This window comes from Taudactylus pleione, unplaced genomic scaffold (assembly GCF_031769625.1).
Source record: "Taudactylus pleione unplaced genomic scaffold, aTauple2 ptg000046l, whole genome shotgun sequence".
In the NCBI taxonomy this organism is placed as follows: domain Eukaryota; kingdom Metazoa; phylum Chordata; class Amphibia; order Anura; family Myobatrachidae; genus Taudactylus; species Taudactylus pleione.
Window position 1 is genome coordinate 7736153 of NW_028284448.1, and position 17189 is coordinate 7753341.

At 46.8% G+C, this 17189-nt stretch overlaps 1 protein-coding gene across 1 annotated transcript in view; it reads left to right on the top strand.

Annotated features, from left to right (window-relative positions):
- Positions 1-17189, top strand: part of AFG1L (AFG1 like ATPase) — a 255712-nt gene that overhangs the window by 53438 nt on the left and 185085 nt on the right. The gene's annotated exons all lie outside the window — the stretch shown is intronic.

The following is a 17189-nucleotide window of genomic DNA, read 5'->3' on the forward strand; positions in this document are numbered from 1 at the left end:
ACCCCGCCCTTTACAAGCACCTGTCAATATCATTAAGCTGATGTGAGTGACCACTATATATTTTTTATTTGCAGTTCTGAGAAGCATGAAGGGAGCCAGCATTGGGAGGATGTGCTGGTCTGTATAGTGCCATTTGGAGGTTTCTGGGGTACCTCCTAGGTGAGTCAGCTCTTGGCTTATATATTTATATATGTGCTGTTATTATGCAGCACATTAATATGTAATTATATGAACCAGAGTGGGTGGTACTATTAGGTAGCATTCATTATTTTGGGGTGAGCGTTTGGGTGTGGGGCCCCTTGAGTTGATCTGGCTGGGCCTTTTTCAGGGCATCACCACTTAATTCACATAGATACTTTTTCATCACCTTTCTATTTGTTTGTTTATTAGTTATGTACTTTTAATTATTTCTTATTATATTAACACTTATTGATTATCTTTACACATCTACACTTTGCACTTCACTATCACCTTCTTTCCCTTTTCGTGTGATGCCCTGGGGATAGTCCTTGGCTGGATTATTTTGGGGTGCTCTGAGCCTCAGACGTGAACCCCTTTATTGTTAGGGACGTTGGTATAGAGGAGCCTTGATGCTGGCCCGGCACTTAATCATATATTTGCAAATGTATGCAACATTTATTACTTCCCTGTCTGCTCTCTGTACATCATTTCTTATTTGAAGGGAGTATAACCTCAAAAATGTATTTGTATACTTGAGATGAGCAATTATGTTATGTTTGTTACATTTTTGTCTGCTACGTCATAGTTTATCCTTTTCAGAACTTCCAATAGCCCTCTATGATGTAAAGGGAAAATAAAATAGAGATTTTTGAAAGACTAATCAATTACAAAAGAGGTTGCACATCGTTTTTTGCCAGTATTGCTGTGAGTTTCGGTGATCTGTTTCAAATGATAGGGAGACATTTCCTGCTGTAGAAGATTACATCATTGGTTTTAACCTGATCGCAAGCAATCATATTCCTTCTTCAACATGAATGAAGCCTCCAAACTTTTTTTGAATCCTGTTGTACCGATGGCTGTGAAAATAATTATACAAACCATGCATGTCATCCTAAATCACCTCCATAACCCTAATTGCACTCAAACCTAGCAACAAATACAAATCAAATAGTACAGTATGCCTTCTCTCTTGAATTTTAAACAAATAATAAAATCTTAAATAGTTTTTTATTATGTCATCTTCTTAAATATTTGTTAATTATTTTTATGCTTTTTATTTCAACACTTTGAAATAAATGTTTAAAATTATTTATGGTATAAAGATCTTGTCTAAACAAAACAAGCATTGAAAACAGGAAAATTGCGAAAATTTGTCAGTTATAAATATGCCCTTTGATTCTATTTCCAATATACAGTCAGGTCCATAAATATTGGGACATTGACAGAATTTTCATATTTTGTCCTCTATTCACCACCACAATGGCTTTGAAATGAAACAAACAAGATGTGAATTAACTGCAGACTTTCAGATTTAATTTGAGAGTAATTACATCCAAATCAGGTGAACGGTGTAGGAATTACAAAGGTTTCTATATGTGCCTCCCACTTTTTAAGGAGCCAAAAGTAATGGGACAAACTAAACAATCCTATATCTAACTTTCACTTTTTAATACTTTGTTGCAAATCCTTTGCAGGCAATTACAGTCTGAAGTCTGGAACGTATAGACATCACCAGACGCTGGGTTTCATCCCTGGTGATGCTCTGCCAGGCCTCTACTGCAAATGTCTTCAGTTCCTGCTTGTTCTTGGGGCATTTTCCCTTCAGTTTTGTCTTCATCAAGTGAAATGCATGCTCAATCGGATTCAGGTCAGGGGATTGACTTGGCCATTGCATAACATTCCACTTTTTAGCCTTAAAAAACTCTTTGGTTGCTTTTGCAGTATGCTTCGGGTCATTGTCCATCTGCACTGTGAAGCGCTGTCCAATGAGTTCTGAAGCATTTGACTGAGTATGAGCATATAATATTGCCCGAAACACTTCAGAATTCATTCTGCTGCTTTTGTCAGCAGTCACATCATCAATAAATACAAGGGAACCAGTTCCATTGGCAGCCATACATGCCCACGCCATGACACTACCACCACCATGCTTCACTGATGAGGTGGTATGTTTTGGATCATGAGCAGTTCCTTTCCTTCTCTTCTCTTCGCATCACTCTGGTACAAGTTGATCTTTGTCTCATCTGTCAATAGAATGTTGTTCCAGAACTGTAATGGCTTTTTTAGATGTTGTTTGGCAAACTCTAATCTGGTCTTCCTGTTTTTGTGGCTCACCAATGGTTTTAATCTTGTGGTGAACACTCTATATTCACTCTTGTGAAGTCTTCTCTTGATTGTTGACTTTGACACATATACATCTACCTCCTGGAGAGTGTTCTTGATTTGGCCAACTGTTGTGAAGGGGTTTTTCTTCACCAGGGAAATAATTCTTTTGTCATCCACCACAGTTGTTTTCCGTGGTGTTCCGGGTCTTTTGGTGTTGCTGAGCTCTCCGGTGCGTTCTTTCTTTTTAAGAAAGTTCCAAACAGTTGATTTGGCCACACCTAATGTTTTTGCTATCTCTCTGATGGGTTTGTTGTGATTTTTCAGCCTAATGATGTCTTGCTTCACTGATAGTGACAGCTCTTTGGATCTCATATTGAGAGTTGACAGCAACTGATTCCAAATGCAAATGTCACACCTAGAATCAACTCCAGACCTTTTACCTGCTTAATTGATAATGAAATAACGAGGGACTAGCCCACACCTGTCCATGAAATCGCTTTTGAGTCCCATTACTTTTGGCCCCTTAAAAAGTGGGAGGCACATATTGAAGCTGTTGTAATTCCTACACCGTTCACCCGATTTGGATGTAATTGCCCTCAAATTAAATCTGAAAGTTTGCAGTTAAAGCACATCTTGTTTGTTTCATTTTAAAACCATTGTGGTGGTGAATAGAGGCCAAAATCTGAAAATTCTGTCAATGTCCCAATATTTATGGACCTGACTGTATATATTGCCTTAAACTGTAGATCATTTCAGACTGTATCCAGATGCACAGATCAGACTGTGGGCCTGATTCAGACCCGTTCACTATATGCGTGCGCTCGCAAGCGGCCCGATGTTCTGCATACGCGCATGCTTCGTTCTGCATGTGCGCAAACTACTCACTGCGATCGCATACCGCTCGCTCGCCCTGCAAAGACAGCCCAGTGTAATGGGTGACAGGAGAGGCCGTTTGTGGGTGGTAACAGGGGCAGGACACTAATAACGGGGGGTTGGAGATGCGAACGCAGGCGTGCCTGAGTGTTTCAACGCTGTTTTAGAGGCGTGCATAATTAACAGGCAGCGTCATAGTACACATTACTTCCCTTTTTTTTACACTGATTTCCTCGCAATGCTTGCGGTATGGTAAAGCTACCTCAAGCACTGCGTTCACATCCGATGGTGCTCGATGTACCAATGTTTTAATACACTTCCTGGAGGTGACGTGGTGCTGGTGGGCGGCTCTGCCTGTGCGATTGGGCGTACACATACACAAAGTGGCTGCTCGCTAAGACATGGTGGGCGTTCTTATGCCTTGACGAGCGTTCGCTTCCCGTGGCGTCACTTTGACAAATTTGCATACGCATCCAGCGAGCGTACGCAGATAGCGACCAGGTCTGAATCAGGCCCTGTATATGGGTAGCTTTTCATCCAATTTATTGTGGTTTTACTTTATGATTAATGAAGGGTTTAATCTGCAGATTTTTTCTCTTATATATCTAATCAAAAGTGAAGTTGCTTTGTAATTGTCTTGCTCCCATTGAAAAACTTTTTCATTTAAACTGTCTTCTACTGTAGTGTGTTTTCTTTATAGCCATGAACTTGAAGGATTTATTAATAATCCAGGCAAGTACCCTTGTACCATTGTAGTCGTTGTCAGTCTATTGTTTTACATACTCATCAGCCATTTGTTTTGCAGTTGTTATCGTTCAGACATGATTTCTGTATGCTATAGCAAACAGAAGTGACTCAAAAAAGGGAGAGGAAACCACTCCAAAATAGAATTACTAACCTAAGAATATCAATTACCATAGAATGCAACTTGCAAAACATTTGGTTATTCATGTATACAGACATCAGTACACTGGGCCTAATTCAGACCCGCTCGCGAGCGCTGACCGCGCGCAAGCGGGTCGATGTTGGTCAAGTGCGCATGCACACGACGAAGGCGGCTCCGTCGTGCGCATGCGCGAGACCCGGATAGCGACGGGCATGCCGTCGATCCGGGTCTCGCTACAAAAGGGGCGTGCTTTCGATGGTGATTGAAAGCACTCCCCCTTTGGTGGGAATGCCGTGGGCGTGGCTGCCCAGACGGAGGCGTTCCCATGGGAACGCCTACGTCTGGGGCCGGCCCCACTGACATCACAAGTGTTGTCAGTGGGAGTGCTTTTGGCTCTGATAGAACCAAAAGCACTCCAGGGCTTGCGGCAACGAGACCCTATCACAAGGGTCTGGTCGCAAGCCCGATGGGCGCGATGGGCTTGACCATCGTGACCATCTTTTTGGCCACTTGCTATAGCTGTGGGTGGTAAGCCAAAGCTATGCGAGCGGCCGGGAGGCCGCTCTAAAATTTCAGCAGGAAGACCCTGATTCAGAGTCTGCGCTCTGTCAGAGCGTCCGGCTCTGAATCAGGGCCACTGTCTCTATATATGGACATTTTCATTCAGCTCCTCTTACAACATTTAACCTTGGGAAATATCCAAACATGTTGTTTTGGCACCTTCTAAATAGTAATGCTGGGCAAACACTGTCAGGTAAAATGTCCATCAGACGGATAGTCATTTTATCTGTCAAGTTGACATTCATCAGATATCGTTGCCATACACTGTGAGATATGTCACAGTGTATGGCCACACGAAATCTGTGTTCCACCCTGGGAAGAAAACATTTCCCCGTTCCTCCCCTGGGAAGGAACAGGAGAAATTTCGGCAGCGGCAGTTCATACACTTCCAGATACGGCCGACCAATGATTGGATAGGCCGGGCATGTTGGAAGATTTTTCATGCCCGACTCTCTGATCTCGCTGATCGGTCGCAGCCATAGACTATGCAATTCTCGGCCCGCTCCGACCGATAATCGCATAATGCATGCCCGGCTTAATTTAATGACCTATGCATTCAGCATGTCAACAGTGAGTATGTCCACAGACACAATGTTAACATGACAATGCCGGCGCCGGGAACCCGATACTGCGGTAATGCTACTGTCACAACCGGGCACTAAAAATACCTCTGTTGAGGTTAAGAACCGGGGGGGTTAGGATAATTGTAGGGACAATGACGCGGGTGACAGACTAAGTCTCCTAATTGCGGCCAAACCCAGGTTTGGCTAGCCCTGTCCAGAGGCTCGGAGTCTAACTCATTTGGTGGTTTTCTCCAGTGACCTCTCCAATTGGGATTTGGTTTTCGCCGCACCAAGTGAGCAGGTCGCGGCCCTCTGTACAGTTACCTGGGAGTGACAGAATACCGAAAATAATATTTCTCTTTCATCCACTAGGGGACACTGGAGTTGCTTACGCTGGGGTATAGAGGCGTGGATAGCTGGAGCCGGCACTTTAAATAATTTAGAAGTGTGAAGCTCCTCCCCCTCTATGCCCCACCAGCCCTCAGTTTAGAAAATGTGCCTAGGGAGCTGGTCACCTGCTGTGCTCCAGCAACACATTTATTTTATTTAATTAGTTTTATTAATTTCTAACATCTTTTTTAACACCTTTTAGGTACCCTTCGCCACCTCTCTAAAGGTGGGGTCCGGGTACCTGGCGCCCTGTCCTTAATAGAAGGCAGGAAGGAGTGCACAGTGTTTATACTAAAAGCACTGACAGCTCCTTACCGCCGCACACACAGCACTTCTACAAGCCGGGCTGCCGGGCAGTCTTCAGAAGCGGCTGCCGGTCAGGTGACTCCCCCTCAAGAAGGAAGTGCTGTTCGGAGGAAAGCCGTCCAGGGAGCGCAGTGAGTAAATCACCTGCGCATCCCCTGTCTCCTGCCCCGCAGCCAGCGCGGGATGCAGAGAGCGCTATGGCGCTGGTAATAGAGCTTCTCCCCCTCTTCCCACTGCTGAGCGGCTGGAGGCTCCTGTTCAGCAGGGATTGAACAGCGGCTACAGCGCTGCTCATTGAATTGCATCTCCCCTCTCCCCGCTGCTGAGCACAGCGGGCTTGCAGGGGGAAATGATTACTTAGTGTGGCAGCCATATTACAGCCCCTGTGGGCTTGAGGAAGGGGGGCGGAGCTTAACAGCGCGGGCTCCCTGTCCCACTAACGCGGCAGCGGCTGTGAGAACAGCGTGGCTGCTGTTTGTTTAACCCACTGTTGCCTGCATCTCTCCATTATAGGTAGGGTGCAGCACATGCAGAAGGCTGATTCTCCTGACTGCATCCCTGGCAAGAGGCTGTGAGTAATCACTGGGGTGTAAGTGCAGTTAATCTAATCTGTGGGAGGGGGTACCTCTTCCTCTGTGTCCCAACCAGCCTTCTGTTTTATTTCTAATTCACTTCTGGTGTACCTCTGGGTGACTGTGTGTATCCATGTCAAACAGAACAAAAGCGGCTCAAAAGATGTTTGTCTGTTCTAAGTGTAACAACAAACTATCCAGTCCGCATGCCGCTGGATCCAGTGATGCTTGTATAGCAATAGATCCACCGATGGCTATTACGGCCACACCTGCTCCTCCATGGGCCGCTGACATGGTAGGAGTAATTACGGATTTAACGTCAGAGTTAGCTGAGGCACGCAAGTCTCAGCCTCTCTAGGTGGCTGATTTAACCAAGTCTTTAGACACCCTGGTACAGCTTATGGGTACAGCGGCATCCGCACCCTCCATGACACACGTACTCTGACGACTGTTCTCCAGTCAGAGGAGTCGGATGAAGAATTCCTCACTATGGAGAATACAGAAGAGGAGAATTGGAGGACACGTTACAGGACGGTACCTCTCAGGAGTTGGCGTCCACTTCTCCGCCAGTTTCCGTCTAGCTACCCTTTTCCATCATCCATGATGGACAAGTGGGAAATGCCTCCTCCAGTAGATGCGTCCGTCTCCCGTCTCTCTAAGAAAACAGCACTCCCAGTACCGGGGGCTACAGTACTAAAAGATCCTTCGGATCATAAGTTGGAGACAACGCTTAGATCTATTTATACTGCAGTGGGTGCTCAACTTAGACCCACCCTTGTTACCGCTTGAGTTAACAAGGCGGTGATTTGCTGGGCTGACCAGTTGATTACCGGTTTGGACTCTGGTACCTCCAGAGCAGAGTTACGTCTACTTGCAGAACACATATGTGAGTCTGCAGTTTACTTGGGCGAAGCTTCAAAAGATATCAGTCAGATTAGTGCTCGCATATCTGCTTCTGCTATATCGGGGCGCAGAGCCCTCTGGTTGCACGCTTACCATGTGGATGCAGAATCTAAGCATGCGGTGGAGGGTTTACCATTCACTGGCGATATGCTCTTTGGCCCAGAATTAGCCAAATGGATATTCCAGTCCACGGGGGGTAAGTCTTCCTTCCTTCCTTCAACTGCTCCGACCCCCAGAAGATCTTACAATGGATCTTCGTTTCATTCCTTTCATGGTAGAGCCAGAGGTGCTCCCACGCAACCTAGACACACAGTTGCACGTAGACCAGAGCCTACACCAGCAAAACAAAACCAAAAAAAACAGGTGGCATGACGGTCTTCCGTCCCACCTGGTACCTTCTACAGTGGGAGCCCATCTGCAGAACTTTCAACAAGTTTGAAACCACCAGACCTCTACAGACCCGTGGATCCGCAGACTAATTTCCCTGGGGTTCCGAATAGAATTCGAAGTCCCCCCTCCACCTCGGTTCTTCACTACAAGTGTGCCAACACCTGTAGACAGGGTTCTACAGGAGGCTATCCAGTCTCTAGTGGTATCGCCTGTGTTAGGTCCGGTTCCGGAACATCAAGGAGGTATGGGATTTTACTCAAGCCTGTTTGTAGTACCTAAGCCGGATGGCTCGGTCAGTGCCCATTTTAAATCTTGAACCTCTATCTGAAGATGTATCGTTTAAAAATGGAGTCTCTGCAGTCAGTCATAGCGAGCTTGGAACCAGGGGAGTTCCTATTATCCCTGGATTTCAAGGATGCCTATCTCCATGTTCCCATCTGGGAACCTCACCAGACCTTTCTGCGTTTTGCCATATTGAAAGATCATTATCAGTTTCGGGCATTGCTGTTCGGGTTATCCTCGGCTCCCCGCATATTCACCAAACTCATGTCAGTCATGATCGCTCTCCTTCGGTCATCAGGAGTGAACATAGGACCTTATTCAGAGGCGACCGCACGGCCGCCTCGATGTTTTGCCAGTGCGCATGCGCATGAGGGAGCCGGCTCCCTCGTGCGCATGCGTGAGACGCGCTACGACCAACAGCGCCGTTTGTAGCGGGTCTCTTTCCAAAGGGGGCGAGCTGTTGATGTTGATTGACAGCTCGCCCCGTTTGGAAGGCGGGCCGAGGGGGTGGCAGCCCAAACGGAGGTGTTCCCATGGGAACGCCTGCCGTTTGGGGGAGGCCCCACTGACATCACTAGTGATGTCAGTGGAGAGCTTCCGGCTCTGACAGAGCCAGAAGCTCTCCGGGGCTTACGACAAGTGAGACCCTACCCTAGGGTCTCGTCGTAAGCCCCGATGGTTTCGATTGTCTCTGACCATCGCGACCATCACCCGAGCGGTCGTTAGAGCTGTGGGTGTTAACCCACAGCCTAACGACCGCAACAGAGGCGGGCGGTCAGGATGCAAGTGGCCGCCCAGTTTCTGAACGACCGCGTGCATCCTCCGACCGCCTCTGAATGAGGCCCATAATCCCTTATTTGGACGACCTGTTACTTAAGGCTCCATCGGTGTCTCTTCTATCAGATCATGCCTTACTGACATATTACACTCTAATCCAACACTGTTGGATAATCAACTTCAAGAAGTCGATCTCAGTCTGTCCCAGAAACTTCTGTTTCTGGGCATGATATTGGATACGAAATCACTGAGGTTTTTTCTTCCAACAGACAAGGCCAGGGATATCCGGTTATTGGTTCAACTGGTCCTCAGACCAAAGAAGGTGTCAATGGTTCTTTGTCTGCATCTCTTGGGGAAGATGGTAGCTGCTTGCGGAGCGCTACAGATTGGCTGGTTCCACTCCAGGGTATTTCAGCTGGACCTGCTAACACAGGAGTCAGGGTCTCATCTGCTTCTACATCGACAGATCCGTCTGAGCCTGGTTACCAGAGTAGCCCTTCTTTGGTGGACACAATTCAACAATCTGTTAGCCATGGAGGGACTCGGAGTCGCATGGCTATGCGAAAAGTAACTCAGATCCTCCGGTGGGCCGAGAACCAGTCAGAATGGCAGCTTCATCCAGATGTGTTCAACGCGCTGATACGTCAATGGGGATGTCCTCAGGTGGACCTCATGGCGTCACGATTGAATCATCAGCTCCCATTATACGTGTCAAGTCGAGATCCGCAGGCGGAAGCAGTAAACGCTCTGACAAGTCCGTGGATCTACGACTTCGTTTACATTTTTCCTCCGATTCCGCTTCTTCCTCGTCTTTTAGAAAGGATAAAACAAGAGACAGCCTCTGTCATTTTCGTGGCTCCAAACTGGCCTCGGAGAAGTTGTTGGACGATCAGTGGCCCCTTCCTCTGCGCCCGGATTTTCTACAGCAGGGCCTTTTCATACACCACAACTTAGCGCAGTTGCTTTTAACGGGTGGCTCTTGAAACCAATATCCTAAGATGCAAAGGTATCCCAGACACGGTTATTCCCACCATGCTACGCGCCAGGAAGCCAGTTTCGGCTGCGCATTATCATCGCATCTGGCATGCTTATATCTCACGGTGTTCCAGTCAGGCTCTTCCATCTAGGACTTTTAGTTTGTCCCGGTTTTTTGCTTTTCCTTCAGACGGGTCTGGATTCTGGCCTTCGTCTGGGAACCTTAAAGGTGCAGATTTTCTGCCCTCTCCATTTTCTTTCAAAGGAAATTGGCCCTCATTCCTGAGGTGCAGACGTTTCTTCAAGGGGTCTTGCGCGTGCAGCCTCCTTTTGTACCTCCAATAGCTCCCTGGGACCTTAACTTGGTGCTTCTGTTTCTTCAGTCGCCCATGTTTGAACCTTTGGAGAAGGTTGATCTTAAGTACCTGTCTTGGAAGACGGTCCTCCTCTTGGCTCTCGCTTCGGCTCGTAGGGTTTTGGAATTGGGTGCTCTGTCCTATAAGCCACCTTACCTTGTGTTTCATGATGATAGGGCAGAACTCCGGACAGTAGCTGCCTTCCTCCCCAGGGTAGTGTCGGCTTTTCATATTAATCAGCCTATTGTGGTACCATCGTTGGTGGAGGACTCTGGTGGTCCTTCTACCTTGGATGTGGTTAGGGCTCTCCAGATCTATGTTGCCAGGACAGCGTCCCTCCATAAGTCTGAGTCGCTTTTTGTCCTCTATGATGCTGTTCGCATGGGTTGGCCAGCATCTAAGCACGTTGGATCCGGCTGACTATTCATCAGGCTTATGTTAGTGCCGACCGTTGGCCTCCTTCGTCTATTTCAGCTCATCCTACACGTTCTGTGGGTGCGTCATGGGCGGCCAGTAGAGGAGCCTCCACGTCACAGTTGTGCCGTGCGGCCATTTGGTCTTCAGTTCACACCTTGTCAGATTTTACAAATTTGATACGTTTGCTATGTCGGCATCCTGTTTTGGTCGCCTGCAGGCGCCGCATAGCGCTCCCGCCCGTGGGGAAAACTTTGGGACGTCCCCAGCGTAAGCACCTCCAGTGTCCCCTAGTGGATGAAAGAGAAAATCAGATTTTGGTACCTACCGGTAAATCCTTTTCTCTGATTCCACAGGGGACACTGGACGCCCACCTCTGTGCTCTTAGCCTGCCTGTTCGGCTTGTTCCGTATGTTGTATGGTTCAGTTATTGTGTGTTCTTCTCTCCCTTTTTTACTCCGCTTGTTCTCCATCTCCTCTCGGCCTTCATTTTCTAAACTGAGGGCTGGTGGGGCATAGAGGGGGAGGAGCTTCACACTTCTAAATTATTTAAAGTGCCGGCTCCAGCTATCCACGCCTCTATACCCCAGCGTAAGCACCTCCAGTGTCCCCTGTGGAATCATTGAAAAGGATTTACCGGTAGGTACCAAAATCCCATTTACAGACACCTGGGAGTGACAGAAGACCGAAAATAATATTACAGAAAAATAACTAACACAGAGAACACTAGAAATAGCGCAGAGGAATGAACTTGTACTGAGACACAGGAACTGAATACACTAAGGTGCTCCGGGAACGTACTGGATGTGCAGGGATGAGCTTGTACTGAGACACTGGAACTGAGTACACAAAGAAACTCCGGGAACATACTGGATGTGCAGGGATGAACTTGTACTGAGACACAGGAACTGAATACAGTAAGATGCTCTGGGAACATACTGGATGTGCAGGAATGAGCTTGTACTGAGACACAGGAACTGAGTACACAAAGAAACTCTGGGAACGTACTGGATGTGCAGGGATGAACTTGTACTGAGACACAGGAACTGAGGGCCTGATTCAGACCCGCTCGCAAGCGGGTCGATGGTCCCCGACTGCGCATGCGCCGCCTCTGGTGTGCGCATGCGCGAGACCCGTACTGCAACGGCAGCTCCGTCGCAACGGGTCTCCCTACAAGATTGGGTGGCTGTCGATGTTGATTGACAGCTCACCCTGTTTTGTAGGCGGGGAGGGGGGGTGGCTGCACAAACGCAGGCATTCCCTTAGGAACGCCTGCCGTTTGTGGGCGGCCCTAATGATATCACTGTATGTCAGTAGTGGACTTCCTGCTCTATTAGAGCAGGAAGTCTACTCGGGCTTGCAAGAGCTGAGACCCTACCACAGGGTCTCCTCGCAAGCCCGATGGTCGCGATAATCGCGACCATCGCCAGGCCTCCCGCAAAAGCCGTGGGTGGTCACCCACAGCTTAGCGAACGGCCTGGAAGCTGAAAAAAAAAAATCCCCACCTGATTCAGAGCGAGAGCTCGCAAACAGTGAGCGGCTCTGAATCAGGCCCTGAGTACACAAAGATGCTCTGGGAACGTACTGGATGTGCAAGGATGAACTTATACTGAGACACAGGAACTGAGTACACAAAGATGCTCCGGGAACATACAAGATGTGCAGGGATGACCTTATACTAAGGCACAGGAACTGAGTACACAAAGATGCTTCGGGAACGTACTGGGTGTGCAGGGATGAACAACACAGAGTTGCTACTTGAGACGCACCAGAGGTGCAGGACAAACTTGTACTGAAACACAAGAAGTGGATGGTTGTCACAAGGAAACAACTATGTTGCAGGAGTCGGACCTAAATACCCCTAGGCGGCTGGTCATTGGATCGTGAAATCAGTTGAGAGACCGCAGGGCTGCCATTGGAGGAGACTGATCAGGTGAGATGAAGTAACATGGCTGTGCCCATGCCCACTATCACAGGAACCAGGACGCAAGCATGGAAGCCCTAGCAGGCCCCGGGGAGAATACTCAGCCATAACTCATCACCACAACTGGTGCCTGAACGCCTCAGAGCCTAAAGACACCAGTTCAGCGGTGAGTAAAGGCCGATCCCAGGCCGCATCCTGACAGCTACTTACAGCATTTTAATCATGCAGGTCTTATATATGTAAGAGAATGCCTGCATTGACCAATAGCTTCCTATTTGTCCACACAGTCATATTCTCTTGGCTGCTTTTATGTAGATGCATATGCAACCTGAGAAAGGTCAGCAGCATCGACTTAGGCGGAGGATCTTTGAGCAGCCTTAAAATGGTGCCCTTAAACAACAGCTGCATTGGGGCCCAGGAAATCCTTTAAGCAGAACTGCCTATGCAATAAGAGTGAGCTCTTTAATACTGTTTAGTGGAGTCAGGGATACATACTGTATCTACCTACAGTCCCATTCAAAAGTTTGGACACACCTTCTCATTCAATGGTTTTAGTTTATTTTAATGATTTTCAACATAGTAGATTAATACTGAAGACATCAGAACTATGAAAGAACACATGGAATTATGTTGTAAACAAAAAAGTTAAATCAAAATATATTTTATATTTTAGATTCCTCAAAGTAGCCCCCTTTTGCTTGGATGACAGCTTTGCACACTCTTGGCATTCTCTCAATCAGCTTCATGAGGTAGTCTCTTGGAATGGTCTTCCAACAGTCTTGAAGGAGTTCCCAGAGGTGCTGAGCACTTGTTGGTTGCTTTTCCTTGATTTTTATACACAATCTTCTGCAAATTGCAGAATTGCCACAATATTGCCACAATGTTTGATGATCTAGGTAGTCTAGAGGAATGGTCAAGAACATGGTAACTACAGTTTAATGCCAAAAAATGCAAGATCATGCACTTGGGTCTCAAAAATCCAAAGGCAAAATACAGTATTAATGGCACTATACTGGAAACTACTGAAGTGGAAAGGTATCTAGGAGTCACTATTACAAGTGACTTAAAGGCAAGCAAACATTGTAACAAAGCAATGAGGAAGGCAAGTCAGATGCTTGGTTGCATAGGGAAAGGAATCAGTAGCAGAAAGAAAGAAGTGATAATACCACTGTATAGGTCATTGGTACATCCTCATCTGGACTACTGTGTTCAGTTCTGGAGTCCATATTTCCAGAATTATATTAATACATTAGAGACTATACAAAGAAGGGCAACTAAAATGGTGCAAGGTCTACACCACAAAACGTACAAGGAAAGACTAAAAGATCTTAAAATGTATAGTTTGGGGCAGAGAAGGGATAGGGGGGGACATGATAGAAACGTTCAAATATATAAAGGGTTTTAACAAGGTAAAGGAAGGAGACATTTTTCAAAGAAAGAGAAGTATTAGAACAAGAGGACATGTTCTGAAACTGGAGGGTGGTAGGTTCAGGGGAAATTTGAGGAAAAATTACTTCACAGAAAGGGTAATGGACAAGTGGAATAGCCTCCCATCAGAGGTGGTAGAGGCTAAGATAGTAGAGCAATTTAAACATGCATGGGATAGACATAAAGATATCCTTCAGAAGAAGTAAGGATCAATAAGGGTTGAGGTAATAATATGTTTAAAAATGGGGCAGACTAGATGGGCCAAGTGGTTCTTATCTGTCGTCAAATTCTATGTTTCTAATAGATTGCTGATGTATGGGGGCCTTTAGACATTTTGAATCAGAATTGGAAAAACAGACTTGTGGATAATGTTTTGAGGCATATTTAGGAAATAATGTTTTAGAGAAGTGTTCCTGGGTGAACAATATCTTGTAGTGGTGTTTATGGTATGCCAAAAATGCAACCGTTCACTCCCAAGTATTTATTTATAAAAAATTATACAAAAGCAAGACAAGTACAAGGTTGCATTACAGCTGTGTGTGGGTGAATTCCTACAGTAAGCATGTTAATTTATTTTTCTTGTCTCTGGTATAAAGCAAGTAGTAAGAATTAGGCTTTCTGTTCTTTTTTATATATATATACTTTTACATTTAAAATGTGGGTTTTATTATTCAGTATACATACTGGCAATAAAAAAAAGTAGTGTGTTTTATCTTTTGACCCTTTTGTAATCTTTGTTAATATTGGTGAGTGAGTTCACACACAGGCTATAATATAAACTCAATAAGATAATTTTAGGGCATGACGGAAACTGGCTAAAAGATCTTAGTTTTTCTTTGTAGGTAGTAAAGCCCAGAGTAATCCACATAATTGGCTTGCGGCACTGGATCTTGGCCAAATTGAATTATAATCTTGTTGGTCGACCCCCGGCTCCAGAGGCATGATCCGTCCTTCTGTCCCCAGCCTAAGTTCTTTTCTCTGCTGAATAGCAGAGTACTACAGTATTGATTAGGATATTGAGTAGGATGTTAAATAAAAACAAGTAGTGTGGCATTAAGCTGAATGGCTTAACAACTTGAAGGTGACAAGAGGGAGAGAAGGCCTAAAGGTCTTACAGCTCAACTGAAATGGACTGTGGTAAAACCAGGTTACTGGTGAAATAGAAGTGTTTGTAAGTTTGGATGTACTCGGCTGGGTAATAATATTGATTCTAGTTTTATATCTTAGAATAAAAGGAAAAGCCTTTGGCCAAGTGGTTCCGCACTGCCATGTATCATAAAGACAATGGTTTCTAAGCAAAGATAATTTTCCGAGAGAATGCTCGTCAGCTACTAGGAATGATGTGGAATGATGTGGAAGAGGAAGGGGATGGGTACGGAATGCTTGTGCTCTGCATCCCGACAGGGATAAAATACTGTCACTTGTCGGTCAGGATTCTAACCCTACACCTCTACCCTAACCCTCCCTCCCTGGTGCCTGACCACAACCTCCCCCTCTAATGCCTAAACCTAACCTCCCCCTCCCCGCTTCCTAAACCTACCTAACCCGCCCCCCTTAGTGCCTAACCCTCCCCCTAGTGCGTAACCCTAGCGCTAACCCTCCCCCCAACCCCACTACTTACCTTCGGGATTCTGGCGATCGGGATGCCGGCCCCGCCGGAATTCTGACAAGTGTCTGTATTCTGACAAGTGTAAGGATTCTGGTGCCGGCATTCTGAGCGTGGTCGGGATATTGACTGCATCCCAGAGGGAGTGATCTCTTTAGTTTGATATCTATTGAATTGTTATAACCACCTAGGGCCGGTGCAAGGTTTCTTGGTACCCTAGGTATTTCTTCAGCCTTATGCCCCTCCCCCCAACCTCAATAGCTACACAAGCCCTTATACAGTGCACCCAGTAGTTCCTCTTATACAGTGCCCCCAATAGTGGACCCCCTATGCAGTGCCGGCAGTAGTGGTCCCACCTATGCAGTGCCCCCAGTAGTGGTCCCCCCATGCAGTGCCCCCAATATAATGCCCCTTATATAGTGCCCTCAGTAGAGCCCCTTATACATTGCCCCCAGTAGTGGCCCCCCTATGCAGTGCCCCCAGTAGTAGTCCCCCACCTATGCAGTGCCCTTTATATAGTGCCCCCAGTAGTAACCCTCCCTATGCAGTGCCCCCAGTAGTGGTCCTCCTGATGCAGTGCTCCCAGTAGTAGTCTCCCCCCCAGAAGTGCCTCAGTAGTAATCCACCAGTATCAGCCCTCCCCCAGCAGTGCCCCAGCAGTAATCCCTCACTATGCAGTGCCCCCCAGTCCCACCAGTGCAGTGTCCCCAGTAGTAGTCCCCCCAGCAGTGCCCCAGTAGCAGTACCCCTAGTAGTACTCCCCCCACCAGTGCCCCTAGTAGTAGTTCCCCCAGTAGTAGTCCCCCCAGCAGTGCCCCCAGTAGTAGTCCCCTCAGCAGTGCCCCCAGTAGCAGTCCCCCGCAGCAGTGCCCCAGTAGCAGTCCCCCCAGCAGTGCCCCCAGTAGCAGTCCCCCACAGCAGTGCCCCCAGTAGTAGCCCCCCCAGCAGTACCCCTAGTAGTAATCCCCCTCTAGGCAGTGCCCCCAGTAGTGGTCCCACGGGCGTGCAGTGCCCGCAGTAGCCCCCCTAGCAGTGCCCCTAGAGTCTGTCTGACTCATTGGCTGCTAAACAAACACACAGCTGCCGGTAGTGCAAACTGCACTTATGTGCGGTCCACACTACACATTAATCCATCGGCGCCCTGCAGTGGCCGGCGCTCTTAGGCAGCTGCCTAAGTTTGAATAGTGGTAGCGCCGCCTCTGTAACCACCTGCCATGAATATCATACCTCTTCTATGTTGGACTCATTTTTAGTCTTGGAAGGGACAACTAGGTGCTTTATTTTTTAAGGGTTGTACACATTATCTATTGTTTCAGATAATTCGCAGTAACTGAAAGTATATCTCCCCGATCTCTGGAGTTACCTATTCTGGTTAGAAATTAAGATGATGAACAGTGAGGAAAGCCACAGGTTTTTGTCAGAAATCACACACATGGAAAGCATAGTGATAATGACAACATGCAATGCCACACAATGTGGATTGCTTTAAGAGCACACCCAATGATATCACAGTAACTTAAATGACTGTATTCACAGCTTTTCAATGGAACCACCAGGCTACTCTCTTAAAGATGTGAAAGAAGATTGCTAGTGGTAGAGGTGCAGTGGAACATGATTAATATTGAACAATGGATTTTAATTTAATGCTTCATATTTTTTTTTGTTTATTGCAGCATTATATGCATGAAATGCTTTAT